This window comes from Arvicanthis niloticus, chromosome 12 (assembly GCF_011762505.2).
Source record: "Arvicanthis niloticus isolate mArvNil1 chromosome 12, mArvNil1.pat.X, whole genome shotgun sequence".
Classification (NCBI taxonomy): domain Eukaryota; kingdom Metazoa; phylum Chordata; class Mammalia; order Rodentia; family Muridae; genus Arvicanthis; species Arvicanthis niloticus.
The window spans coordinates 64310959-64338511 of NC_047669.1; the positions used below are offsets into that span (position 1 = coordinate 64310959).

The 27553-nt window shown below is 34.7% G+C and overlaps 1 pseudogene; it reads left to right on the forward strand.

Moving 5' to 3' along the window:
• Positions 1-4781: 4781 nt before the first annotated feature.
• Positions 4782-6406, forward strand: LOC117717644 (60 kDa heat shock protein, mitochondrial pseudogene; annotated as a pseudogene).
• The last annotated feature ends 21147 nt before the right edge of the window (positions 6407-27553 follow it).

Sequence of the window (27553 nt, forward strand, 5' to 3'; positions counted from 1 at the left end):
TGTGCTCAGCTGTTGTAGGCTATTGTAATCCAAGTCTCATGTCAGGGTATATGGCTCAAGATGCCTGCAAAGCTGATAGCGGATTTCTGCTAAAAATCAGCCCCCAACACATGACCATATCTTGAACTTTATTCACTAGTAGATATCTGGCAGAAAATGATTATATATCTGTCCGCAAGGAAAGTATTTATACTGCTGACTCTAAGATTGTATGCTACACTTGTTCCTCCTTTGATGCAATAATTGCTATCTTATGGGATTCATAAAGGTCTATGTAACAAAGCTATAGAAAAGAATTAAGCAGAAAATCACAAACAGATGATAAATTGGAAGTCACATTTGGCTTTCTCCTGGCAAAAAGAAAACAGATATCAAATGAGCAGTACTATAGAATATGATGTTTTCTCAAGCACAAAAACAATATGATCTTATGATCTCATGTGAGGGAAATTTACAAGTACAGATGCAGGTAATGAGAGATATAAATAAGATATTCAAGGGAAAAATTAGACAGTAAAAACAAGAAAATATATGTTGAGTATGACATAGGAAGAAGCACATACTGTTTGTGGTGAATTGAATAAGAAATGCCCACCCTAATCTCTTTCATTGGAAATCTTGTTCCACAGTGGTAGTGGTGGTGGTTGGGGTAGTAGTAGTAGTTGTTATTGTTGTTGTTTTTGTATTTGTTTTGAGTGTTCAGGTGATATAGTATTGTTGGAAAAAGTATGTTACTAGATTTGGACTTTGAGATTAAAAGCCTCATCCCACTTCCAGTTTGATCTGTTTTCTGTTTGTGGTTTAAGATGAGAACACTCTGGTCCCTTTCACCTTGCCTGCACCTTTCTATTGTAAACCAGCACCATGATAGGCTCATACGCTTCTGAAACTCTAGCCTAAATGAACTAAGTTTGCTTTTAGCTGTAGTGTTTTATTAAAACACCAGAAAAGTAATTAGCATATTCCTTCTTACTTTCTAAATATTAAAAAGTACAATCAATGCAAAATATTACAGGTTCATGACTTTTATGTAATAATGAACAAGTACCTATATAAAAGTTTCTCTAGTTCCCAAAAGAAAAAAATAAAATGGGTAATGAATTTAGGTGACTATTGTCTTATATAAAATAATTTTACATTACAGAATTTATTTTTGCAATAGCTCTGTACAATATAAGTGTTTTAAAACAAATAATATTTAACTATATGTTATTAATATCTCCTCTATTCAATACTCTGAAAAACAGATAATTATCACCCTCTACAAAATTAGGATTTGCTCTCTTAGTAATTCAAATAAAAAATATCAAGGATTAGATGCTGTTTTTTTCTTACCACATAGACATAATTCACATTTTCCTGAGTTGTTTTGTTTGTTTGTTTGTTTATTACCATTATATTCTACTAATCCTGGCTATCATAAAACAGGTAGCTGGAAAGTATCGTTTATAGTAGATAACTAAAAATTATCATGTGTTTGTAGGTATGACTACTCTAGAATAATTTTAGACACGTGAAAGCAGTGAATGCAGACATGTATTAGAAGAAGTGGAACAATTATGATAGCTAGGAACAATATTTCAATTAAAATATCATATAACGGCTTAAGAATAATTATCAGAGACTGATACAAAAGAAGCATTTTCATAATCAACGAGTTTTGATTAGGCTAATCACACTTTTACTGTGCCTATGCAAATACAATCCCAATTCATGCTCTAATTAGGAACAATAGCTTTTTTAAAATTAATGAATACAAGGGCATTGTTCCTTGTAATGATGGTATGATGATTGTGTATTAAAATCCAAAAAGCACTAAGAGAAAAATAATGAAGTTGATTACTGTAAGAGGGAAATGATAGTTCATTGTCAGTATTTTCACAAATGAACTTCTGGTTAACACTAACTATACATATGGGAAAAAGGTACATCCCAATCCAATGAATGTTCAGTTTTTGATTCTGTAGCACTTTATATATTTACTTACTTTTACAAGTGTCTTGATACGTAGCCAAATCTAGCCTTTAACTTGCTGTTCACCTTATTTAGAACAATCTAGACTTATTGGATGTTATATGTGTGTATGTGTGTTGATGTTTATATTCATATATATTCAGAACCTCATAAATGATATTTTCATTTTTACACATATAATGCTTAAAGTATAAATTCTTTAGAGTAATTTTACTATTTTTTTAGGAAATAATGAAGTTGTCCTCACCTAGCTACCTTAAGAGGCAAGTTGGCATGTTTCATAAGTTTTTCAGGTTAAAGACCATAGCTCCTGGGGCCCCATTTGCTTTTCAGTTCTCAAGAGATCAACACACAACCTCGGGCAATGAGAAGTCTAGGCTGCTTTTTCTTTCTACATAGATATAAATGGCTTTGAGTTACAATATTGTTGCTGAGAAACAGACAGAGCTTGCCAGCCTGGCCTTGTAACCAATAATCCACCTCTCTTTCTCTTATAGTTAATTTTAATTTCTTATAATTCTAATTAAATTATCATCTTAATAATGATGCCTATTAAATAACTTTTCTCTTAATGTGAAACGTTTTCTTGATTCTTGATATGCATACTTTTGACTAAACTCTGGGTACTTTACAGATTATGTAATAAAAGGCTGTTTTTTAATGGTTGATTATGAACAATTTGTTCTGAAGATATTAGGACTTCTGCACATATGAACTCAGAGTAGTTGTCACCACATGCCTCTAACCTGTGCAAGGAAACCACAGATCCAGTTCCCCATGTAGATAAAAGTTGGACACTCCATGTCACCCCATCAATGAAGCTATTGACATTTCTTAGTTTTTGGTACAGAGAGAAACATTGTTTTTCTTAAGAATGTATTGTCTAGTAAATTCATCAAGATACAGCAAAAGAACACTTTTCTGTGAATATTTGTCCTGCTCAAATTGGTCTTAAAGGTGTTTTAAAAAAAAGAAAACAAGACACAAAGATGCGTGGACAGAGATCGGGCAAGGATTTTGGAAAATTTGAGGAAGAGTAGTTGAATGTGAACAAAACATGTATAAAACTGAATACTTAATAAAAGTGTTTAAAAAGACAAAGAAATATTCTAATTTAGCAAGTAACCAATGGGTTAAGTTCAAAATTAATATCATGGAACAATTTTGTTGGTAATTAATTAAATACATTCATTAATTAAACTTTATTTGTAAAGGTTGCTAAATGGTTCACCATTAACTACATGCATTTGCCTACAAACTTGATAACCTGAGTTCATTATCAAAGACCCTCAAGTTGGAAATGAAGAATGGGCTATCAAAATGAGTTCCTGCCCTGCCCATCACAAGTGGCATGACACATGCACACACAGATTATATATATATATATATATATATATATATATATATATATATATATATATATATATCTTCTGTTCTACCTAACTTATTCTTAAATACAGGACCACAAAGCCATTTAAGAAGAATAACACTAAGCCATCTTCTACAATATGATAGATACAGGGTTCAATGCATAGTCTCTAAAAATGTTGCTTCCTTTTAAATTACAAGGTACAGTAGTTGATAGGGATTTATCTTAGACTTATTATAAGTAAAACTGTAGCTAAATTCACATATTTGGGTGGGTGGGCACTGCCTCATTACTGCAGACTGAGTGTGAATATTGGACTGAGTCCATAGACTCTTCCAGGGCACAGGTCTGCAGTGCTAAACCACATTGAAGAGTGAGTTTCTCTGACAAAGGAAAGAAATCAAAACCCACAGATGATATTTTAAGCATGTAAAATGAGGCATCTAGAATCAACTGTCAAGTATGCAGGAAATTTCCATCTTTAAGAAAAGTTTTATCTTGTCTTCTTAAGATGGGAAAATTGAAGTGCCTATGTCAATCTGAACAATACAAAATAAAAGGCAGAAAAAGATCCCAGATGTGAGAAGGAATGCAAATCACCATACTAAGAAGCTGAGAAAATTACTCAGCAGGATCCAAAAATAATTAGGAACTGAGTGAGCATATTGGTAAAATATTAAAAGTACTTTGAAAACTTTTATGTAAAATTACATTTAGAGGATATTTTCCTCTTGGGCAGTATGATGAGGCTTTTCTAGAAATAAATTACCAGTAGGGGTGGACAGCTGTTGCATCATTTATATTCCCTTTATAAATAAAACTAAAATAGTGAGATTTATGTAAAATTGAGTTTTAGTACACAGAAAAAATTTCAATTTGCTTGTAAATGTCTATGTTAAAACCCAAGGACACTGGAAACAAGACATTCCAGATATAATATATTTAGGGAATATAGATATCCTGGTTCCATAAAATAAGGAATAAGCAAAATAACAAAAAAAGCAAAAGAGCCAATTATGTGCTTTTCTTATCAAAACTCTAGTGATGATCAGATACCTTTATGCTATTTTAATCTTGTTTATAGTCATTATTCAACTGAATTAAATAAAAATACCCTACCCATATTTTTTCATGTGACTTTAATAACAATTAAGAATCTTACTGCAATTAAAAAAATCTCTTGACCTTTTGATGTGTTAAGAAAATACAAGGAAATATATCCTCTATCAAACTTCATGCCTTCAATAATTTCTAGCTCATCATTCAGGGTTTTTCCATCCTTCACTGTGGTGACACCCTTTCTTCCAATATTTTTCATTACATCAGAAATGATGTTCCCAACATCTTTGTCTCCATTTGCAGAAATTGTAGCAACCTGAGGAAATTCTTCAGGGATTGTCACAGGTTTAGATTGTTTCTTAAGTTCAGTAATTACAGCATGGACAGCCAACATCACACCTCTCCGGATTTCCACTGGATTAGCCCCTTTGCTGATCTTCTCAAAGCCCTCCTTGACAATAGATCGTACCAGAACAGTGGCAGTGGTGGTGCCATCCTCAGCCTCTTAGTTTGTGTTATTGGCAACATCCTGAACAAGTTTAGCTTCAATATTTTTTTGTGTTTATCCTTTAAATCAATTGACTTTGCAACAGTGACCCCATCTTTTGTTATTTTGGGACTTCCCCAACTCTGTTCAATAATCACTGTTCTTCCCTTTGGCCCCATTGTAACAGCTACAGCATCGGCTAAAAGGTCTACACCTTGAAGTATTAAGGCTGGAGCATCTGTACCAAATTTTACAACTTTGGCATAGGCCTGATTGAGATGAAGAGCCAGTGCCCGGGACACTGGTCTCATCTGGCGAAGGACTGTGGGTAGTTGAAGCATTTCTGAGGGGCAGTGGTGGGAGAGCTTGAGGCGAGACAGGCTTTCTACAGCCAGTGATGCCCATGTTTTGTTGAGTTAAAAGAAAATTTCTAGTGTTCAGTCCATTGTACCTGCTCTTGAAATTGTTAATGCTCACAGGAAGCCTTTGGTCATAATAATCGCTGAAGATGTTGATGGAGAAGCTCTAAGCACACTGGTTTTGAACAGGCTAAAAGTTGGTCTTCAGGTTGTAGCAGTCAAAGCTCCAGGGTTTGGGGACAATAGGAAGAACCAGCTTAAAGATATGGCTATTTCTACTGGTGGTGTGGTGTTTGGAGAAGAGGGGTTGAATCTAAATCTTGAAGATGTTCAAGCTCATGACTTAGGAAAAGTTGGAGAGGTCATTGTCACCAAAGATGATGCCATGCTTTTGAAAGGGAAAGGTGACAAAGCTCACATTGAAAAATGTATTCATGAAATAACTGAACAGCTAGACATCACAACTAGTGAATATGAAAAGGAAAACCTGAACAAGCGAATATGAAAAGGAAAACCTGAACAAGCGACTTGCTAAACTTTCAGATGGAGTAGCTGTGTTGAAGGTTGGAGGGACAAGTGATGTTGAAGTGAAAGAGAAGAAAGACAGAGTTACAGATGCTCTCAATGCTACAAGAGCAGCTGTTGAAGAAGGTGTTGTTCTAGGACGGGGCTGCTCTCTGCTTTGGTGCATCCCAGCCTTGGAGTCATTAAAGCCTGCTAATGAAGATCAGAAAATAGGTATAGAAATTATTAAAAGAGCACTTAAAATTCCTGCAATGACGATTGCTAAGAATGCAGGTGTTGAAGGATCTTTAATAGTTGAGAAAATTCTGCAAAGTTCCTCAGAAGTTGGTAATGATGCCATGCTTGGAGATTTTGTGAACATGTTGGAAAAGGGAATCATTGATCCAACAAAGGTTGTAATAACTGCTTTACTGGCTGCTGCTGGGGTGGCCTTCTGGCTAACTACAACCAAAGCTGTAGTGACAGAAATTCCTAAAGAGAAGGACCCTGGAATGGGTGCAATGGGTGGAATGGGAGGGGGTATGGGAGGTGGCATGTTCTAACGTAGAATATTGCTTTGCCCTTATCAATGAACTGTGACAGGAAGCTCAAGGCAGGTTCCTCACCAATGACTTCAGGGAAGTCACCTGAAGAAAATGACTGAAGAGAAGGCTGGCTGATCACTGGAACCACCAGTTACTGGTTTCCTTTGACAATACATAATGGTTTACTGCTGTCATTGTCCATGCCTACAGATAATTTATTTTGTATTTTTGAATAAAGATATTTGTACATTCCTGATGCTGGGTGCAAGAGCCATATACCAGTGTCCTGCTTTCAACTTAAATTACTGAGGCATTTCTACTGTTCTGTTAGCATCAGGACTGTAGCGCTGTGTCACCACATGGGAAGTTCAGAAGCAGCCTTTCTGTAGAGGGTGGGAATGATTGTGTACAAAGCAGAGAAGTATCCAATTATGTGACAACCTTTGTGTAATAAAGTTTGTTTAAAGTTAAAAAAAAATCTCTTAATTCTGGGTGGGATGGGTTTTTAGAGGTATTTTAGACTTTGATGTGATATTTTAGGCCTATGTGTTCTATGTGTTATTGAGCATTCTAAGCTAAGAGCCTATCATTTTCTTTGATTTTGAAAACAGAGAGGTTGGGTGGACGTGGGGAATAGGAGAATGGGGGGGGGTCTAGGCTAGTGCAGAGCTGTGTGACTTCAGAGAAAAAATTATGAACCTAATGGGAGATAGGTAAGATATATAGATAAGATATATAACCAATGTGAGAGAACCTGGAAGTGGGAAAGGCAGCTTACAAAGAGGAAATGGCCATACTACCATAAGGCATTTTGTAGCCTCAATACCCTTTCTGACTGTTGAACTTGAATACTTGAACAGAAGATATCCCATATTGTCTGCTTCTCCTCGGAAATTCCATCTCTGTACTTTCAGTGTAATGTGAAAACTTACATATCATGTTGAATCTGGTTCAATTGTTTTTTGGAAACATTTGTTGACAGGAACAGGAAGTGCAGAATTTTTTGAATATGTAGATCACTGATATTCATTTATTTATTTTATTTTTTATTTATTTTTATTGGATATTTTCTTTATTTACATTTCAAATGTTATCCCCTTTCCCAGTTTTCCCCCCAGAAACCCTCTATCCTATCCTGAATTCTTTATGCTCATAAAATCCTTAAACCCTAGAAATTAAAAGAGAATGCCAATGGCAACTTATACTACTACTTCAGGACCAACTGTACCCGAGTGATGCTGCTGTGCACTTACTGAGCCTATGAAAGGAATGAAAATTGGCTTAGTGGGGACAATTTCACAAACCCTCTCCTGCCTCCCAAATTCTCACCTGGCATCTGTACATATGGGCAGAAGGAGTATAAACCACTACTGCAATCGATAGTGGATCTAGTTATGAGAGAATTATTATCACTGGTATAAATGAAGCAGACCAATGGCTAATATTTAATTTTCTAGCATGAAGAGATTTTGACAGGTTAAATCAGTACCTGTTGATGGTTTAAAACTAAGGCTGAAGGGATGGCTCAGAAGACCTGAGCCATCCTTTGCTTCTCCAGAGGGCCAACTTTGCAGCCATCTGGAACCATATATCCTGATGAAAGATTTGGTTTTCAAAAGCCTATAACAGCTGAAGCACACTCTGATAAATATATTGTTTATCCCACATAGCTTGTTTTGTTGTTTAGTGACCTCAGCTGTATGGTGCACGTGGCATGAGTTCATGGGCTCCCGGCAGGGTTTATAAGCTGCGCCCTGGAGGGGATTGCGGGCTCACCATCTTGACTACCAACTGCTAAGCATCCTGAGTAAACTGCTGTGATAAGGAACCGGTTGTTCTGTGTCTTAATTCCTGCTGGTCAGGGTTGGCGCGGCACAATAGACAGGCCCCAAGACATATACAGCAGAGGACTGCCCAGTCTGGGTTCAGTCAGAGAAGATGCACCTAACTCTCAAAAGACTGGAGGCCCCAGGGAGTTTAGTAGTATGGTGGGGTGGAGGGTGGAGGGATGGGGACATTCTCATGGAGTTAGGGGGCAGGGAGGAGGTGTGAGATGTAGAAAGGTCGAGGAGCAGTAGAGAAATAAAATCTGAAGTGTAAATAAATAAATAAAAGATTAAATTTTTTTAAAAAGTAGATTTTAACTCAGGTTCAAGGCTTATCAATACATTCTTAATGTGATTTTTTCCCCCACCTACTGTTTTCTGAAGCAAATTTGTATTGTTACCTCATTTGTACATCATCAGAATGTTGTTTATCCTCAGAATAGATGATGATGGTGAACCTGTTTGTTTTGGTGGTTGCGTTTTAAACTGTCTTGTGTTATAAGACCTTACTTTTTTTTTTCAGGTCACATTGTGTAATGTACCAGGCTCCTACCCTGCTTCTGTGTTCTTGCTTCTTCAAAACAAATTTTTGTCCCCAAGGTCATCCTATAATTAGGTCTAGTTATTGGGGAAATGCATGTGTAAAATGATTTTTAAACTTCTTATTGCATTCATTATACAGGCGGCAGGCAGTCTCTGGTCATCTGGACTTTAAATATATTAGTGTGGATCTGTGCACTAGATGTTGACGTCATAGTGACAATTAATGAAATAATACTTTATCTGTTAGGCTAAGGATGATTCATAGTAGTTGCCTAGGTATACTCGTACATTAAAATTTCCAAAAGAATAACTATTTAATGTTCGTTCTGAATTTTTATAGCTAATATTTCTCGATAAAAAATTTACCAATTGCATATTCATTCAATTGTTAAATTGTATACAGAGATAGCATAAACTTTGTGTTGTCTCAATAATCCTAAATAATAATTGAACCTTTAGGATTCAGCAAAAATTTCTAGATTTTGTGGCTATTTATATGCATGTGGATGTTTTTAATTTCATTATCATTCTTATAATTTGCTGTTAATATTTATACAGGTACATTGTTTAGATGATTCTGAGCTCACTTGGCAATGGCACACATGCTAAGAATAAACTCTTCCACTCCTTAGTGAGACCTGGAAATTTACTGGCATATGAAACATGCCATGACTAGGGAGGTTTTGTACCTTCAAGGCTAGTGATTACTTGACTAATATCACCTGTATCTGAGCCGCAAAGCAAATAAGCAGTGTCATATACGACTCATGAAAGGATGTAAACAAAATATCCTGCTGGAGTTGACAAGGAAACCTTCAGTACTGAAGAACAGATTAACATTGAACAAACAAAGGGAAAACATGATTATCAATTCTACAAAAACGAAATGAATTCTGTCAGCCACTCTAACTCAGAAGAGAATTAAGAGGAAATCAGCACCTTGATTTTTCTCATGTGAGGAGTTTTACAACTAAATCAACATATTCATCTATCTTACAAATGTTGAGGTTTAAAAATGACTTATCAGTAAACTTTTACTGTACAGCTAGTTTTTTTTATTTTAATACATTTATTATTATTATGATAAAGCTCAGGCAATTAATAATAATTATTAGGATAATTAGTAATCATAGAAATAAGCTTCTTATTTGATTATCTATTATCAGTAAATCATCTCTGAAATTCTATATGTGCAAAAGCAAACAATACTGAAGAAATACAGTAGGCTATATTTTTATATTTATTGTTTAAACATATATATTTATAAAAAATTTTATAATAATAATAAGAGACTGTCAATTTGAGGGGGAGGTGATGCTAGGGAGGAAACTGGAAAACTGATGTCAATTGTATTTTAATACAAAGTAATAATAATAAAAAGGACGCCATAGTATCATTATGTACCTTGTACATTTAATGTGCTTTCATATCATGTTTGAAAATATTTTAGTCAAGATTGTTTAATACATTATTAAGGGATATTTAAGTTTCTTCAGAAAAGATTGACTCTCTCTTCATCTGAGTAGTGATACCAAAAATATAGATGAAATTGAAAATATAATCATTTTTTGTGAAAGTACATAGTTTAAAAAATAAAATATTTCATCTTTAAATTTTAGACCTGAAATGCTCTAAATAATGTTCTTGATGATTAGCTAGTTCCAATAGAAATTGATTAGGGGACTCATTCCTGGATGAGACTAATTTTTCTCTGAAGGGTCACTAGCAGTTTATAGCTCTTTGTCTTGAAGTGGTACCTGTTAGCATATTATATATTCCATGATGTTTTGCAAGCAAGGGAAGTAGTTATTTACAAGTACTTTCATGTGAGAATAAATTGTGTGACATTCTGCTACCTGCTTATGCAATAACTTGTGCATCAATTATTCCAGCAAAACATTAGTTACAGTAATATGCATATACGGTTTCTGATCTACTGCATATGTGTTACCATTTTTCAAATCTGAAATCAGAGTTTACAAAATGTAAACTTTAAGTGTATCATATCACAGCTTTACTTATGATGCTTCTGTCTAAATTGCCACATGCAAACATAATCCATACACATATAATGCTTTCTGTGACACTTACTTTTTAATATTTAATTAATGCAGCTATGAGTTTTTAATGCTATAAAATAAGTAATTATATTTCATTTTCTTTAAACTTGTTTCCTGATTCTTAATTTTTGTTTAATTCATCTTAAATATATCTTGTAATGTATTTTGTGTGTAGTTACTTTTGATTACTACAAAGATATAATATGTGAATTATTCTATATGTAATGCTTATTATGGTTTATTGAGTTTGTGGTTAAACTCCTACCATACAAATTGGAGTAAAGTTATTTAATATCCAGAATTACTAAAACTATTGTCCATACCAAATCCTACAACAAACAATAGATGTTAAGATACTGTTTTGATATTTTTTCATCACTTTAAAGTCTCTACAGGTGTGTCAGTCCAAATGTCCTGAATGTTAATCATGTCCAGATTCTCTATATCTTTATGTTTGTGTTTGGAATCTTCAATACAACATAATTCATTGATTAAGTACCACATATGCAGTTCTTAAAAAAAAAGAAACAAAGAAAGAAATACAAAAATCAAAAAAACAAATCACTGAAAAAAAAACTATTACTGTGTGTATCTAAGGAATCAAAAGCACACTTGTCACAAACTGAGATAACATATTTTGTTGCATCAATTTCCCCACTATTTTAACGGCATTTATATAATCTGAAAGTAGGGACAAGACAACTAATCATCATGCATTGTTGTATGTTGTAAGATGTGTTGATACCATAACTTCTCAATATATTTTTAAGAATATGACTCCTAATATTTTTTTGTTTAGAAATACCAGGTCTATGCCCTGTGCAAAACAGTACAGAAACTGACAAGTGACAAGAATGTCTTATAAAAACTCATTTCATTGGCATGACAAATGCGGATTAATTTCTTTTGACTTGAAAACTTTTCTCTAGTTCTATAAGTTACAATGAATTGCATTTCCAAAAATCAGTTTTCTGTAGCCCTTTTTCTAATATAATTTTGTTTGAAATCTTAAATAATAGCACATCATAAATAGAATTTGTGTCCGACAAAGGAGAAGGCAAGACATTAAGAAACAAAAAGGAAATCACAAAAAAGTTAAAGTAAGTGAATGATGATTTACTTCCTGAAATAATATTATATCTTCTCATGTTTACACAAAAAGACATGTCTATATACATTCTAGGATATATGAAAAATTCTCTACTACCAATATTTACAAAAATTCTAATCATATATTCATTTTATAGAGAACATTTTATTCTGAAAAAATAAAAGTAATAACTAATACATAAAGATTTCAATTAATAAAAGAAGTATACATTTTAAATCCTCTGAGTATGAGGTCATTTATTTTAGTATAATATAACAATATATATTACATAGAGATAAGTATTTTACAATGATTCAATATATTTCAGACAGAATTCTCCTTACATCATCAAACATATTTTGTCTTATATATTACATACTATACACATCATTTCTAAGAAAATACACAGGCTGAAAACAATGAGAGTGGTATCAATCAAGGTCACAGTCATGACCTTGGTCTTTTGTTTTAATTTAATTTTTTTGTGTTGTGATGATTACCAGCTATGAAAATGAATATTATTATTACTTTTAATAATGAGATCATGGAAGTTTGATAAGAATATGGAAATGCGTGACATTTTGTGACAGACATTTTGTCGAGAAGCCTTTATTCTTTCATCTTTCAAAGAGTGTATTACATTATTTGCATATTTAGTGTAAAGATAATAGGATTTCTCTATGGCAAAACTCTTCTGGTAATTTATCCATAATTGAATTGTGCTCTTAGTGGGTATCTTGTGTGTATGTGAGTTTATGTAGTTTAGCAACCTTGCATTATACTGCATGGGTTACTGCTTTAAAACATTATGCACCAAGGAGATAAATGTCAAATTCAAGAAGTTCAGAGTCATAATTAAATCATCTGCCTTCCTCTTCACACATGGTGCATAGAAAATGTCTCTTCCATTTTTAACTGAATTGAAGTTGCTCTAATTTAACTTTCATTGTTTAGCTTCAAGATTACTTTGGTTAGATCATCTTAGTTCTTCAAAATATTACAAATTCTATTGCATGATTTGTTTTTTTTGGAGTACTTATGTGATTTTCTAGTTATAAAACATTGTTAAAAATTTTTGAGTGATATATATTATTATTAAAATTTTTTTTGGTGAGTAAAATTATCATACAGTATAAAATATTCCAGACTGACAAAAATAGAAATGGAGAAAAGTTTCAAAACACTATGACATCATTATTACACACATCTATTATAAATCGTAGACTACAATAGATTTCAACTTGGGTTGAAAGAAAAGTCTGGGAAATAATATCTTCATATATCTCAAACTCCAGCAATTCTGGAATATGAGAAATTAGTATTTGTCAACTAATTGAAAGTAAAGTATTGCCTAATAGTTTTTACAAACAAACCAAAATTGACATCATCAAACTTATACACATACATACATACATTTGTACTGGCCAAATAATGTTACAACATTGAATTTTAAAATGATGTTTGATTTGCATTTTCTTAATCACTGTTCACGTGAATCATGTTTTTCATGCTTAATTAAACATTAAGCATTAATAAAACATTATAATTCTTTTGTGTGGAAAGATGTATCTATCCTTAGTTCTTTTTTACAGAAGGCAATTTCTTCATATTCTCTTGCAGTGTGGATTTGACATCATCTTTTAGGTCATTGGTTCCCTGTCGAAATTAATGATATATGTGGCCTTTGGCATGGTTGATTAGATATGTAGCTAATTAGTTCACAAAAAGTGTTGTACCATCTTTTATGAAAAGATACAAAAATAGTTATTCTTTGTAGATGTTGATTTGAGATTTATTATCAAGTACCATGGCTCATTCTAGTGATACTTCTGGCCCTAAATGAACAACACAAATTAAGTTTGCAAATAAATATAAGTAAAAATAAATTAACTTGAGAATATATTCTTATCCATAGTTATTAAAACAAAAATTTAAAAATAAACAAAAATAAAAATCACCAAAACAAACAAACATACAAATAAACAACCTGTATGTAGAGCAGTAAAGTTGTCTCAGCATTTAATAGAATTTGCTGCTCTTACATAGGACCCAGCTTTAGTTTCCAGCACCAGTAGGGTAGATTACAATTGTTGTCCATGACTTCAGTTCCAGAGCATCAGATGCCCTCTTTTGTCTTCCATAGGCTCCTGGCATGCACACAGTGCACTTACATACATGCAGGCCATGGTGATTCAAATAAAACTACCTCCATAGGCTCATATATTTGAATGCTTAGTTATGAGCCAGTGGAACATTTTGATATGATTAGAAAGAATAAGAGTTGTGGTCTTATTTGAGTAAGTGTGCTCTTGGGGTATGGACTTTGTGGGCCTATGCTTCTCCTCTTCTCTTCTCTTCTCTTCTCTTCTCTTCTCTTCTCTTCTCTTCTCTTCTCTTCTCTTCTCTTCTCCCCTCCTCTCCCTCCTCCCTCTCCCTCCTCCCTCTCCCTCCTCCCTCTCCCTCCTCCCTCCTCCCTCTCCCTCCTCCCTCCTCCCTCTCCTCCCTCTCCTCCCTCTCCTCCCTCTCCCTCTCCTCTTTCTCTTCTCTTTCGCTGTCTGTAGAATATAACACACAACTACTTCTCTAGTGCCTGTCTACATGTCTGCATGCTACTGTGTACCATGATGATAATGGAATCTCTAAAAAAATCACACATTTAAATGCTTTCTTCATACAAATTGTCATTGTCATGCTGTCCCTTCACAACAAAATAACTCTGACTAAGACACAGGAAAACCTCACGTAAACATGAAATACATCTTTAATTAAACCAGCATAAAACGCACTTGTTAACCATAAAAAATATATATTGACTAACATTTTGGATGAGAAAAAACAATTTAAAAAAACATGTTTCAGAAATATATTGCTGAATATGCAGTAACTGTTTTTAGAAGGTAGAATTTGTTTCAAAGAAGGTAGACAGTCATATCTACACAGGCACATATACACACGTGTGAGTGTGTGTGTATGTGTGCGTATGTGTGTGTGTACTTTACATATATAGCTTCACTTATATCTTTATAATTTCTGTTTTGCCATGAGTTACTAGAATTTACGTTTATTTGAGAAAAATGTTTTGATTCTTTATTTTCTCTGTGAAGCAGTCCAATGGGCAACACATTTTTCCATGCTAGGCATAGATGCACCAGAGGCAGTAATGGATATACCCATCAAATGCTTTTAGGACCAGGTGTTTGCTTAGCTTCCCGTGTAATTGTCTACTTGTTGTTTTCTACTTCAATGAGTTTTCTTCAAGTGCTTTGTCAAGAACCCAATGTAGTTTCAACTTATAGTTGGCGCTTGATTATCTCCTGGGAATAAAATGTTACAACCAACCAGAAAGAAACCGTGCTTTTCAGACTTTATAGACACCACTATTTCTCTACTTTCAATTAAGCTATATCCTGACATCACACTATTTCCTTTGCAAATGAAGTCTGAGTAAAAGTCCAGTATATATATATATATATATATATATATATATATATGCATTGTAAATAATAGCCAACCAAAACTATTTGAAGACTAATTTCAATGTAATATTTCAATGATTTTTATTATACAAGCTAATATTATTATACTCCCAAGTAGAGGTATAAAAATTTTTATTTTTTAAATTATGCAGAAACAGAAAATCTGTAAGTGATGGAGATTAAACTTTGAATTCTCTGAACATATTTTTTACCTATATAGAGGATTTATCAAAATAAATTTTGTACTCAACCACACAACAACTAAGAAATAAAAAGCCCTATGCCAGGAATGGATTACCTTTCCTGGAGATATTGGCTACTGAGTACTCACATCCTATCAAATATTATGGGTTATTTCTAATCTTTAAGGATGTCCTTGAGAACAAGACAATAATACCTTATTGTTAAGATACCATATTTGTGAGTTGTAGAATATGCACAACTCAGCTTTTATAGCATATCAACTTCTAAACAATATAGCAATTATCATTTGATTAATTTACGGAGGAGAGTCTATTTTCTTTAAGAGTGTGACATCCTTTAAGTTGACCACAATCCACCAGGTGGCTACACTCAAAAGTATAGAGTCATCAAACATTTCACTGGATGAAAAAGATAAAAGAAGATATAAAATTGTATCAGTGGGGAAAATTTTTGCAACTGGTTTGGACTGGACCATGAATGCAATCAAAATATAATTCATGAAATTTTTAAAGAATATAGAGAAATACCATACATAATTACATATTTTATCTGATATTAATTAATCTGTTTCAATAAAAACATGTTTATTGACTCACAATTCTAAACTCCTTTATTTTGCCTGTCAAGATGGACCTTAAATGCCCACTGTTTCTCTGTATTTTTTTTGCCTGTCAAGATGGACCTTAAATGCCCACTGTTTCTCTGTATTTTTTTTTATTTTTTTATTTTTATTTATTTATTTATTTTATTTATTTTATTTTTTTTTGCTTTTTCGAGACAGGGTTTCTCTGTGTAGTCCTGGCTGTCCTGGAACTCACTCTGTAGACCAGGCTGGCCTCGAACTTAGAAATCTGCCTGCCTCTGCCTCCCAAGTGCTGGGATTAAAGGCGTGCGCCACCACCGCCCAGCGTTTCTCTGTATTTTTATTTTCACTTTCAATGGACTGTCTATAAGCTTGTGACGAAATTTAGCGCACAAGAGTTTTCATAGAATATGTGGATAAGTTGAATATAGTTGCTTCTTCACTCTAGAAATACCATATGTGTAATAATTACCTACATCTCTTCCTGATTTATTTTAACTCTTTGTGTCACTGGAGTTGCCTCCATTTGCATATGTGAAACTTACCTTCTTTTTTAATGTGTCAGTAAGACTGATAATCTTTATGCATTTACATCCTTTTTTTTCTGTACTATATTTTTTGCCGGATGAATAGTAGTCTTCTACAATTTTTTTATACTTAGAAATTAAAAAAATAGGTAACATAAAGTAAAAAAAAATGCTAAGTAAATGTAGCTACATGCAAGGTATTCAGGAAAACTACATAGTCCTTTCATGCTGACTCTTGAATATTTCTGAAATCCATAAAGCTACCCCAGGATTTTATGTTTACCTAGTTAAACACAATAAGCAAACTACCAATGTTGAATTGCATATATATAGACAGAAAATTGTATGAATATATGTGCTTGCAGAAGCATCTGAATGTTTATACATAATATAATATACTGAATATTTATGCCTATATATTAGTAAATATACAACTATAAAATATTTTCTATGAAAATACAGAGAAATTGTATTTAATTGTAATAAAATATTACATAGATTCAAAAACAGGAAAGACATTCTTATCAAGACATATTAAATAGCATGAATGACATAGTGTTTCTTTTGATAATGATGATTTCTTTCATGCATTTCTCTAGTTTCAGGCACTAATAAATAGAAGAATAAGAGGGATAATTCTAAATTTTAATAAGTCTGCTTCTGGCTTTGATATCATTCTCTTTCACTGTCCAACCCATCTCTCTATCTCTCTCTCTCCATATATATATATATATATATATATATATATATATATATATATATATATTTCCTCTATGTCTCTCTGTCTCTCTCCCCTCTTTATCATGTGTTTCTTTCTCTCTGTCTTTCTCTGCCTCTGCCTCTGTCTCTCTCTCTCTCTCTCTCACACACACAGAGAGAGAGAGAGAGAGAGAGAGAGAGAGAGAGAGAGAGAAAGAGAGAGACCATGCCATAAGAGCTACATTGAGCTAGTGAACTCCCTAGCAACAGTCCATCAATCATCCCAGTAAACTGTGATGAGTGAGCTATGGTACAATACCACTCTAGAGACTTGACTCCTTCTTGCACTGATTGCTTTCTCTTGTTGGTCTTTGCCATACTCCTCAATTATTTGGCTTGGTTTAAATGGATATCAATAGGCCCTCAATGCCTATAACATGGTGTGATTACTTCTTGAGTGATAGTCTACTCTGTTGGGCAATTTTCTTGCAGGTCAGCATAAAGATGAAAGTTCTTGAGATAATGCTATGTAGATGAATTAACAAGTTTACATAATTTCTGACTCGATTTAAATAGTTTTTGAAAGTTAGCTTGATTTAAATAATTTGAGGAAATTGGGTTATTTGATAGAAAATATGAAGTTAGGAAATTAGGACAGTTGATAGAATTTTTAAATTTAGAATCAGGAATAAAGTGTGCCCCTTCCTTATAGAATGAAAAATGCTGCTTGAGTTAGAGAAAGGTGTCCAGTAAGCATTCATGCATTACAATCATGCAATTGTAGAGGCAAGAAGAATAGACTTGAGACAAGTTAATGGTCACAGAAAGCATACACTCTGGGTTGGAACTGAGTTCTTTGATCTTGTGATCTAGGGATAAGGTAAGAGGTTTTTGGTGTGTATCAGGACATAATAAGGCTATAATAAAAAGCAAATATGTTATGAGTAAAAGAACAGAGAAGAGGTGATTAGCCAGCCTAGCTGATCAGATGATCATTCAAAAATAAGATGTAAGATAGGTGACCTACTCCTTAGTAAGTACAGGTCCTTGTCAACCAAGCATGGGAGAAAGTTGCTATTACTAAAGACTTGGCCTGCTTAAACTTTGTTAATAAATGACTTAAAAAAATTACTGCTTTGAGATCACAATGAGCTTTTGAATACAAAGAGAAAAATTGTTTAGTTAGCTATAAGTTTCATATAAGAATTGTGTAATTAATATTCAGTTGTAATTTCCTTTTGTGTAATTTTAATACTTTTTTTAAAAATATGTTTTGGTGTTGATTTTCTCTGGAAAATATGTAAATTGTTGGCCATGAGGTAATTTTCTTTCTAATTAAAAAAAAAAAAAAAACCTTTTTCTTAAAGGGTATAAAAAGGGATTAAATAAAGTAATAAATCACTGGAGCTTGCCTTTTCCTCAACCATTCTACATGTGTGTGATAGAGTTTGATTTCTCTCTGTCTCCTCTCTAGTTCTTGGCTGCAGTAGGCAGCAGACACCATTGGTATCTGGGTCTACTCCTCTCAACTGCTATCAGCACTGATCCATACTGGCTTGCCACTGCCTAGGTTCTCCACATAGATGTCAATGCTGGTCTTTAATGTGTGTGTGTGTGTGTGTGTGCACACACATTTTTTTTTTTAATCAGTCAGTTTCCTGCCAAAAGATTCTATCTTCTTCACTGTAAGAGCCACAGTGCCCATTTCTCTAAAAGTTTATGTATTTTCCATCTATGCCAAGAGCTTAATCCAGTACAGATGTCTATCTCATTTGTAGACATGAACATCTCTGTAACACCCCTTTTCTTAGAATCATGATTGGTCTTAAAGTCACATCCTTAAGTACATGAGTTTTCAGCTCTGTATTTAATTTTTCTTTAAAACATAATATGTTGAAAATGAATCTATTATCCCAATGGTTTCATTGCAGTGTAGGTCATTTTAAAAAGTACACCAAAAAAATTTGCATCTCATTTGATTGCATCTCATTGGTTTCTTAATCTATGTGTATCCTCTTGAATTTTATTATATACAAAGGAAGAAAGAAAGAAAGAAAGAAGCAAACAAACCAACAAACAAAGATTACACCTACTGGCTAGTCCTTTCTGCTGGGGCAAATTTCTAGGTGGTCTGCTCCTGAGAAGACACCATGTCCAGATCCATCCTAAAGGATACACAGCACTCAGAGCAGCAGGATCCCAGGATTACAGGATCACAGAGACAGTTGGACTCTGGGGAGTTCTGATAAATCCAAGACAACAGGAGATACAGGCTCCTTTCAGAGACAGTGAGTGCAAGTAACAATAGAGATTACCAGATGAAGAAAAGCAAGTACAGGAACATAAACAACAGAAACTGTGGTTACTTGGCAACATCAGAACCCAGTTCTCTCACCATAAAAAGTCCTGGATACCCAATGACACTGGAAAAGCAAGATTCTGTTTTAAAATCACTTCTCATGATGATGATAGAGGACTTTAAGAAGGACATAAATAACTCCCTTAAAGAAATACAGGAGAACACAGGTAAACAGGTAAAAGCTTTAAAGAGGAAAAACAAAAATTTCTTAAAGAATTTCAAGAAAACACAACAAACAGGTGAAGGAATTAAACAAAACCATCCAGTATCTAAAAATGGAAGTAGAAGCAAAAAGGAAATCACAAAGGGAAACTACCCTGGAGATAGAAAACCTAGGAAAAAGATCAGGAGTCATAGACTCAAGCATCACTAACAGAACACAAGAGATAAAAGGGAGAATCACAGGTGCAGAAGATAACATAGAAAACATTAAAGCAACTGTCAAAGAAAATGCAAAAAATGCAAAAAGCTCCTAACCCAAAATATTCAGGAACACAATGAGAAGACCAAACCTATGGATAATAAATATAGAAGAGAGCAAAAACCCCAAACTTAAAGGGCCAGTAAATATCTTCAACAACATTATAGAAGAAAACTTCCCTAACCTAAAGAAAAATGCCCATAAATAGACAAGAAGCCTACAGAACTCCAAATAGACTAGACCAAAAAAGAAATTCCTTCTGACACATAATAGTCAAAACACCAAATGCGCAAAACAAAGAAAAAATATTAAAAGCAGTAAGAGAAAAAGGTCAAGAAACATATGAAATTGGACATATAAGAATTACACCAGACTTCTCACCAGAGACTATAAAAGCAAGAAGATGCTAGACAGATGTCATACTGACCCTAAGAGAACACAAGTGCAAGACCAGGCTACTAAACCCAGTAAAACTCTCAATTACTATATCTTGAAGAAATATATATATTGAAGAAATCAAGATATTCCATGACAACACCAAATTTACACAATATCTTTCCACAAATCCAGCCCTACAAAGGACAGCAGATGTGAAACCCCAACCTAGAAAAAGAAAGAAAGTAATCTTCCAACAAACCCAAAAGAAGATACCCCCCAAAATATAACTCCACCTCTTAAAAAAAAATCAGGCAGCAAGAATTACTTTCTTAATATCGATTAACATCACAGGACTCAATTTCCCCAATAAAATAACATAGACTAGCAAACTGGACATGTAAACAGGACCCAGAATTTTGCTGCATACAGAAAAAGCACCTCAGAGACAGACATTACCTCAGAGTAAAACGCTGGACTTCAATTTTCCAAGCATATGGTCTCAAAAAACAAGCTGGAGTAGCCATTTTAATATTAAATAAAATCAACTTTCAACCAAAGGTTATCAATAAAGATAAGGAAGGACACTTCATACTCATAAAAGGAAAAATCTACCCAGATGACCTCTCAATTCTGAACATCTTTGCCCCAAATGCAAGGCACTCACATTCATAAAAGAAACTTTACTAAAGATCAAAGCACACATTGCACCTCACACAATAATAGTGGGAGACTTCAATGCCCCACTCACAGCAATGGAGAAATCATGGAAACAGAAACTAATCAAGAGACACAGTGAAAATATGGGAAGTTATGAACCAAATGGATTTAACTGTTATTTATAGAACATGTCGTCCTAAAACAAAAGAATATCACTTATTCTCAGCACCTCATGGTACTTTCTCCAAAATAGACCATATAATTGGTCACAAAGCAGGTTTTAACAGATACAAAAAGCTTGAAATAATCCCCTGAATCCTATCAAATCACCAAGGAATAAGCTGGTCTTCAATAACAACAAAAACAATGTAAAGCCCACATACACGTGGAAACTGAACAACACTCTACTCAATGATGACTTGGTCAAGGAAGAAATAAAGAAAGAAATTAAAGACTTTTTAGAATTTAATAAAATTGAAGGCACATCATACCAAAATTTGTGGGACACGATAAAAGGATGAAGTGCTAAGGGGAAAACACATAGCTCCAAGTGCCTACAAAAAGAAACTGAAGATAGCATAAATTAGCAGCTTGACAGCACCCAAAAGCTCTAGAAAAAAAAAAAAAAGAAGAAGAAAATACACCCAAGAGGTGTAGACAGCAGGAAATAAGCAAACTCACTTCTGAAATCAAGCAAGTAGAAGCAAAAAGAACTATAAAAGAATCATCAAAACCAGGAGCTGGTACTTTGAGAAAAATCAACAAGATAGATAAACACTTAGCTAGACTAAACAGAGGGTACAGAGACAGTATCCAAATTAATAAAATCAGAACAGAAATAGGAGACATAACAACAGAAACTGAGGAAATCAAAAAAAAAAAAAAATCGTCAGATCCTACTACAAAAGGCCATCCTCAACAAAATTGGAAAATCTGGATGAAATGGACAATTTTCTAGACAGATACCAGGTACCAAAGTTAAATCAGGATCAGAAAGCCATCTAAACAGTCTCATAACCCCTAAAAGAATAGCAGCAGTCATTAAACGTCTCCCCACCAAAAAAGCAAAGGGTCAGATGGTTTTAGTGCATAATTCTATCATAACTTCAAAGAAGACCCAATACCAATTCTCCTCAAACTATTCTACAAAATAGAAACAGAAAGAATACTACCTAATTTGTTCTATGAAGCAACAATTATGCTCATACCTAAACCAAACAAAGATCCAACAAAGAAGAGAACTTCAGACCAATCTCATTTATGAATATCAATGTAAAAATACTCAAAATATTCTCACCAACATAATCCACTATATAAATAAATGCAAAGAAAAAAATATGATCATCTCACTAGATGCTGAAAAAGCATTTGACAAAAATGAAACATGCCTTCATGGTAAAAGGTCTGGAAAGATCAGAAATTCAAATCACATTCCTAAACATATTAGAAGCAATGTACAGCAAACCAGTTGCCAACATCAAACTAGATGGAGAAACTTGAAGCAATCCCACTAAAATTAGGGACTAGACCAGGCTGCCCACTCTCTCCCTACCTATTCAATATAGTACTGGAAGTCCTATCCAGAGAAATTACACAACAAAAAGTGGTCAAAGGGATACAAATTGGAAAGAAAGAAGTTAAAATCTCACTATTTGCAGTTGATAGGATAGTATACTTAAGTGTCCACAAAACTTCCACCAGAGAATTCCTAAACCTGATAAACAACTTCAACAAAGTAGCCAAATATAAAATTATTTTTTTAAAAAATCAGTATCCTTCCTCTACTCGAAGGATAAACAGGCTGAGAAAGAAATTAGAGAAATGACACCCTTCACAATAGTCACAAATAATATAAAATACCTTGGTGTGAATATAACCAAGCAAGTGACAGATCTGTTTGACAAGAACTTCAATACTCAGAAGAAAAAAAATGGAAGAAGATCTCAGAAGGTGGAAAGACCTTCTTCCATGCTCATGGATTGGCAGGATTAATATAGTAAAAATGGTAATCTTTTTTAAAGCAATCTACACATTCAGTTCAATCCCCATCAAAATTCCAAATCAATTCTTCATAGAGATAGAATTTGCAAATTCATTTGGAATAAAAAAAAAAAAAACCAGGATAACGAGAACCATTCTCAAGATAAAAGAACTTCTGGGGGAATCACCATCCCTGACCTCAAACTGTACTATAGAGCAGTAGTGATAAAAACTGCATGATATTGGTACACAGACAGGCAGGAAAATCAATGGAATAGAATTGAAGATCCAGAAATGAACTCACACACCTATGGTCACTTGATCTTTGAAAAAGGAGCTAAAACCATCCAGTGGAAAAAAGACAACATTTTCAACAAATGGTGCTGGTTCAACTGGAGGTCAGCATGTAGAAGAATGCAAATGAATCCATTCTTATCCTCTTGTACAAAGCTCAAGTCCAAGTGGATAAAGGACCTTCATATAAAACCAGATACACTGAAGCTAATAGAAGAGAAGGTGGGGAAGACCCTCGAATACTGAAGCACAGGGGAAAAGTTCCTGAAGAGAACACCAATGGCTTATGCTCTAAGATCAAGAATTGACAAATGGGACCTCATAAAATTGCAAAGATTCAGCAAGGCAAAAAAAAAAAAAAAAAAAAAAAAATGTCAATAAGACAAAATGGCAACCAACAGATTGGGAAAAGATCATTACCAATCCTACATCCAATAGTGGGCTAATATCGAATATATACAAAGAACTCAAAAAATTAGACTCCAGATAAACAAATAACCCTATTAAAATGGGGTACAGAGCTAAACAAAGAATTCTCAACTGAGGAAATCTGAATGGCCAAGAAGCACCTTAAGAAATGCTCAACATCCTTAGTCATCAGGGAAATGCAAATCAAAACAACCCTGAGATACCACCTCACACCAGTCACAATGGCTAAGATCAAAACTCAGGTGATAGTAGATGCTGTTGAGGATGTGGAGAAAGAGGAACACTCCTTCATTGTTGGTGGTAATGCAAGCTGGTACAACCACTGTGGAAATCAGTCTGGCAGTTCCTCAGAAAATTGGACATAGCACTAACTGAGGACCCAGCTATACCACTCCTGATCATATACCCAGAAGATGCTCCAACATGTAACAAGGACATATGCTCCACTATGTTCATAGCAGCCTTATTTATAATAGCCAGAAGCTGGAAAGAACCCAGATGCCCTTCAACAGAGGAATGGATACAAAAAATGTGGTACATTTACACAATGGAATACTACTCAGCTATTAAAAATAATGAATTTGAGAAATTCTTAGGTAAATGGATGGAACTAGAAAATATCATCCTGAGTGAGGTAACACCATCGCAAAAGAACACACATGGTATTTACTCACTGATAAGCCCAAAAGCTTGAAACAGCCAAGATTCAACTAACTGACCACATGAAGCTCATGAAGAAGGAAGACCAAGTGTGCATGAGTAGGTCCTTCTTGGAAGGAGTGACAGAATGCTCAAGAGAGCAAATACGGTGACAAAGTGTGGGACAGAAAGTCAAAGAGGGGCCATCCAGAGACCACTCTACCTTGATATCCCTCCCATGTGCAGTCACCAAAGATAGATGCTGATATGGATGTCAGGAAGTGCATGCTGACAGGAGCCTGATGCAGCTGTCTCCTCGAAGGTCTTCAGGAGTCTGATGTATTCAGAGGCGGATGCTCGCAGCAACCTATTGATCTGATCAAGGGTTCCCAATGAAGAAGTTAGATTACTGAAGGAGCTGAAAAGGTTGGTGGCTCCAAGAGGAGAGCAACAGTGCCAGCCAACCAGAGCTACCCAGGGTTTAAATCACCAGCCTGTGAGCACAAAGAGAGGCAACCATGACTTCAGCTGTATACTTAGGGGAGGATGGCCTTGTTGGGCATGGGTGGGAGAGGAGATCCTTGGTCCCATGAAGGGTGAACACCAAGTGGGGAGGAATTCGAGGGTGGGAAGGGGGGAGTGGAGAGTAGGTGGGCGCACACCCTTGTGGAGGCAGGAGGGGGGGATGGAATGGGGGTTCCTGGGTGGTGGGGGGAATAGGGTAAGGGGATAAAATCTGGAATGTAAACATAACATCCAATAAAAAATATGAAAAAAGAAATGTAAATAAGTAAATATCTAAGACAATTGAGTTTCTTAATAATAAAGAATGGAATACAAAGAAAAATTGGGGTCAGAAATATATATATTTTTTTAATCTTTGGAAAAGCATTTCAAAAGTATCTAGTAATTTAAATTCTTGGTTACTTTGTCTATTATGTGATTTAAATAATACTTTATTCTTTTCATTTGTTTAGACAGTTATTATATTCATACTTCTCTGCTTTTTTGATTCCCATGAAAAAAATCTGACTACTAAAAATTTATTTCCAAAATTCATGAGATTTCTCAAATCAATTAATCAATAATTAATCAAATTGAGTTTTTTCATTTCACTCAAATGAGATAGAAATTGCATATTTGACTTAGATATTCATATATTTTAATATTTAAAAACATTAGGATACTAATTTTGGAAAAGAAAGAATTAGCAGTCACACTATCTATTTCAACTGAGTCAAAATACATAAAAGTTAACTAGAGTGGAAATTTCTTATCAATTCAACTGTACCTTGTGATGTTTTTCTGGAATCTGTCTTGTGAGAGAGCATGCAATGTTTTGCTGAAAACAGACACCTGAGAGGGCCTGTGACATTTAAAAAGAGTATAAATTGAACCCCACAAACAGGGAGAACATTCTTGCATTGCTACATTGCAATGTTTCCTTTCTTTGCTCTGGTTCTCCCTTGTTTCTCTGCTTCTCTGGTTTTCACATGTTAGAAAGAAACTTGCAAAAGAACTTCCTGTATTATTATAGCTGATACCAGCTGCTTTTACTTACTCTGCCTGATTAGGTGGGGCCTTGCTCTTTGCATGGATTGAGACACTGTTACTGATTCCTGTTTGGTGTTTGCTATTGAACTGGACATGGTATGCTGACAATGAAGAGTGGAATCTGTTGTGGCTTGCACTGCCCCACAGTTTGGGGCTAAGTTCTCTGGTCAAGAGAGAGAGTGGGGTTGGAGGGGCAAGAGATTCAAAGAATAGAGACAAGCCAGCGGATCTGTAGTCAAGTCTCCTTTACTGTCTCCCACAGTCTATATTCACACCTCCTACTGAGCACCACCTATATACTTCTCCTATTGACTCTATTACAAGGGAATCCTGGGTATTTATAAGCACAAGCAGGAGAACACAGGTGAAACCATTTTACCACGTGCACCATGCAGCTGGGGTCACTAAACAGCAAAACAAGCTATGTGGGATAAACAAGATGTTTGTCAGAGTGTGCTCAGCTGTTGTAGGCTGTTGAAAAACAAGTCTCTATCAGGGTATATGGTTCCAGATGGCTGCAAAGATGATCTAGCTGCTTTCTGCTAAAAGTCGGCTCCCAACAGAATCACCCCAGGGAACTACTACATTTTTTTAATTGGATATTTTTTTTATTTACATTTCAGATGTTATCCCCTTTCCCCATTTGCCCCCAGAAACTCCCTATCTCATCCTCCCTCCTCTTCTATGAGTGTGTGCCCTCACACACCCATCCACTCCCACCTCCTCGCCCTCAAATTACCCCACATTGGGGCATCCAGCCTTTACATGACCAAGGACCTTCTCTCCCACCTATGCTGGACAAGGCCATCCTCCACTACATATTCAGCTAGAGCCATGGGTTCCCCCCCCCCCCCATGTGCTCCACAGGTGCCAGTTTTGCCCCTGGGAGCTCTATTGTCAACAATAAAAGAACTTCTGGGGAATTACTATCCCTGACCTCAAACTGTATGACAGAGTAATAGTAATAAATACTGCATGGTTTTGATATAGAGACAGGCAGAAAGATCAATGGAATAGAATTGAAGACCCGGAAATGAACCCACACACCTATGGTCACTTGATGTTTGACAAAGGAGCTAAAACCATTCAGTGGAAAAAAGACAGCATTTTCAACAAATGGTGTTAGTTCAACTGGAAGTCAGCGTGTAGAAGAATGCAAATCTATCTATTCTTACCTCCTTGTACGAACATCAAGTCCATGTGGATAAAGGACCTTCACATAAACCCAGATACACTGAAACTAATGGAAGAGAAAGTGTGGAAGAGCCTTGAATACTTGGGCACGTGGGAAAAGTTCCCGAACAGAACAACAATGTTTTATGCTCTAAGATCAAGATCAATTGACAAATGAGACCTCATAAAACTGCAAAGCTTCTGTAAAGCAAAGGACACTGTCAGTAGGACAAAACAGAACTACTTCTAAACAGTTCTACAGCACCTTTTTCATATTAATGTTCTTTTTCCCTTATCTTGGGTCAATGAGCTAGAAGGGAGGTTGAAGCCTTTAAGAACCCTAAATAAAGTATGTTTTGAAAAA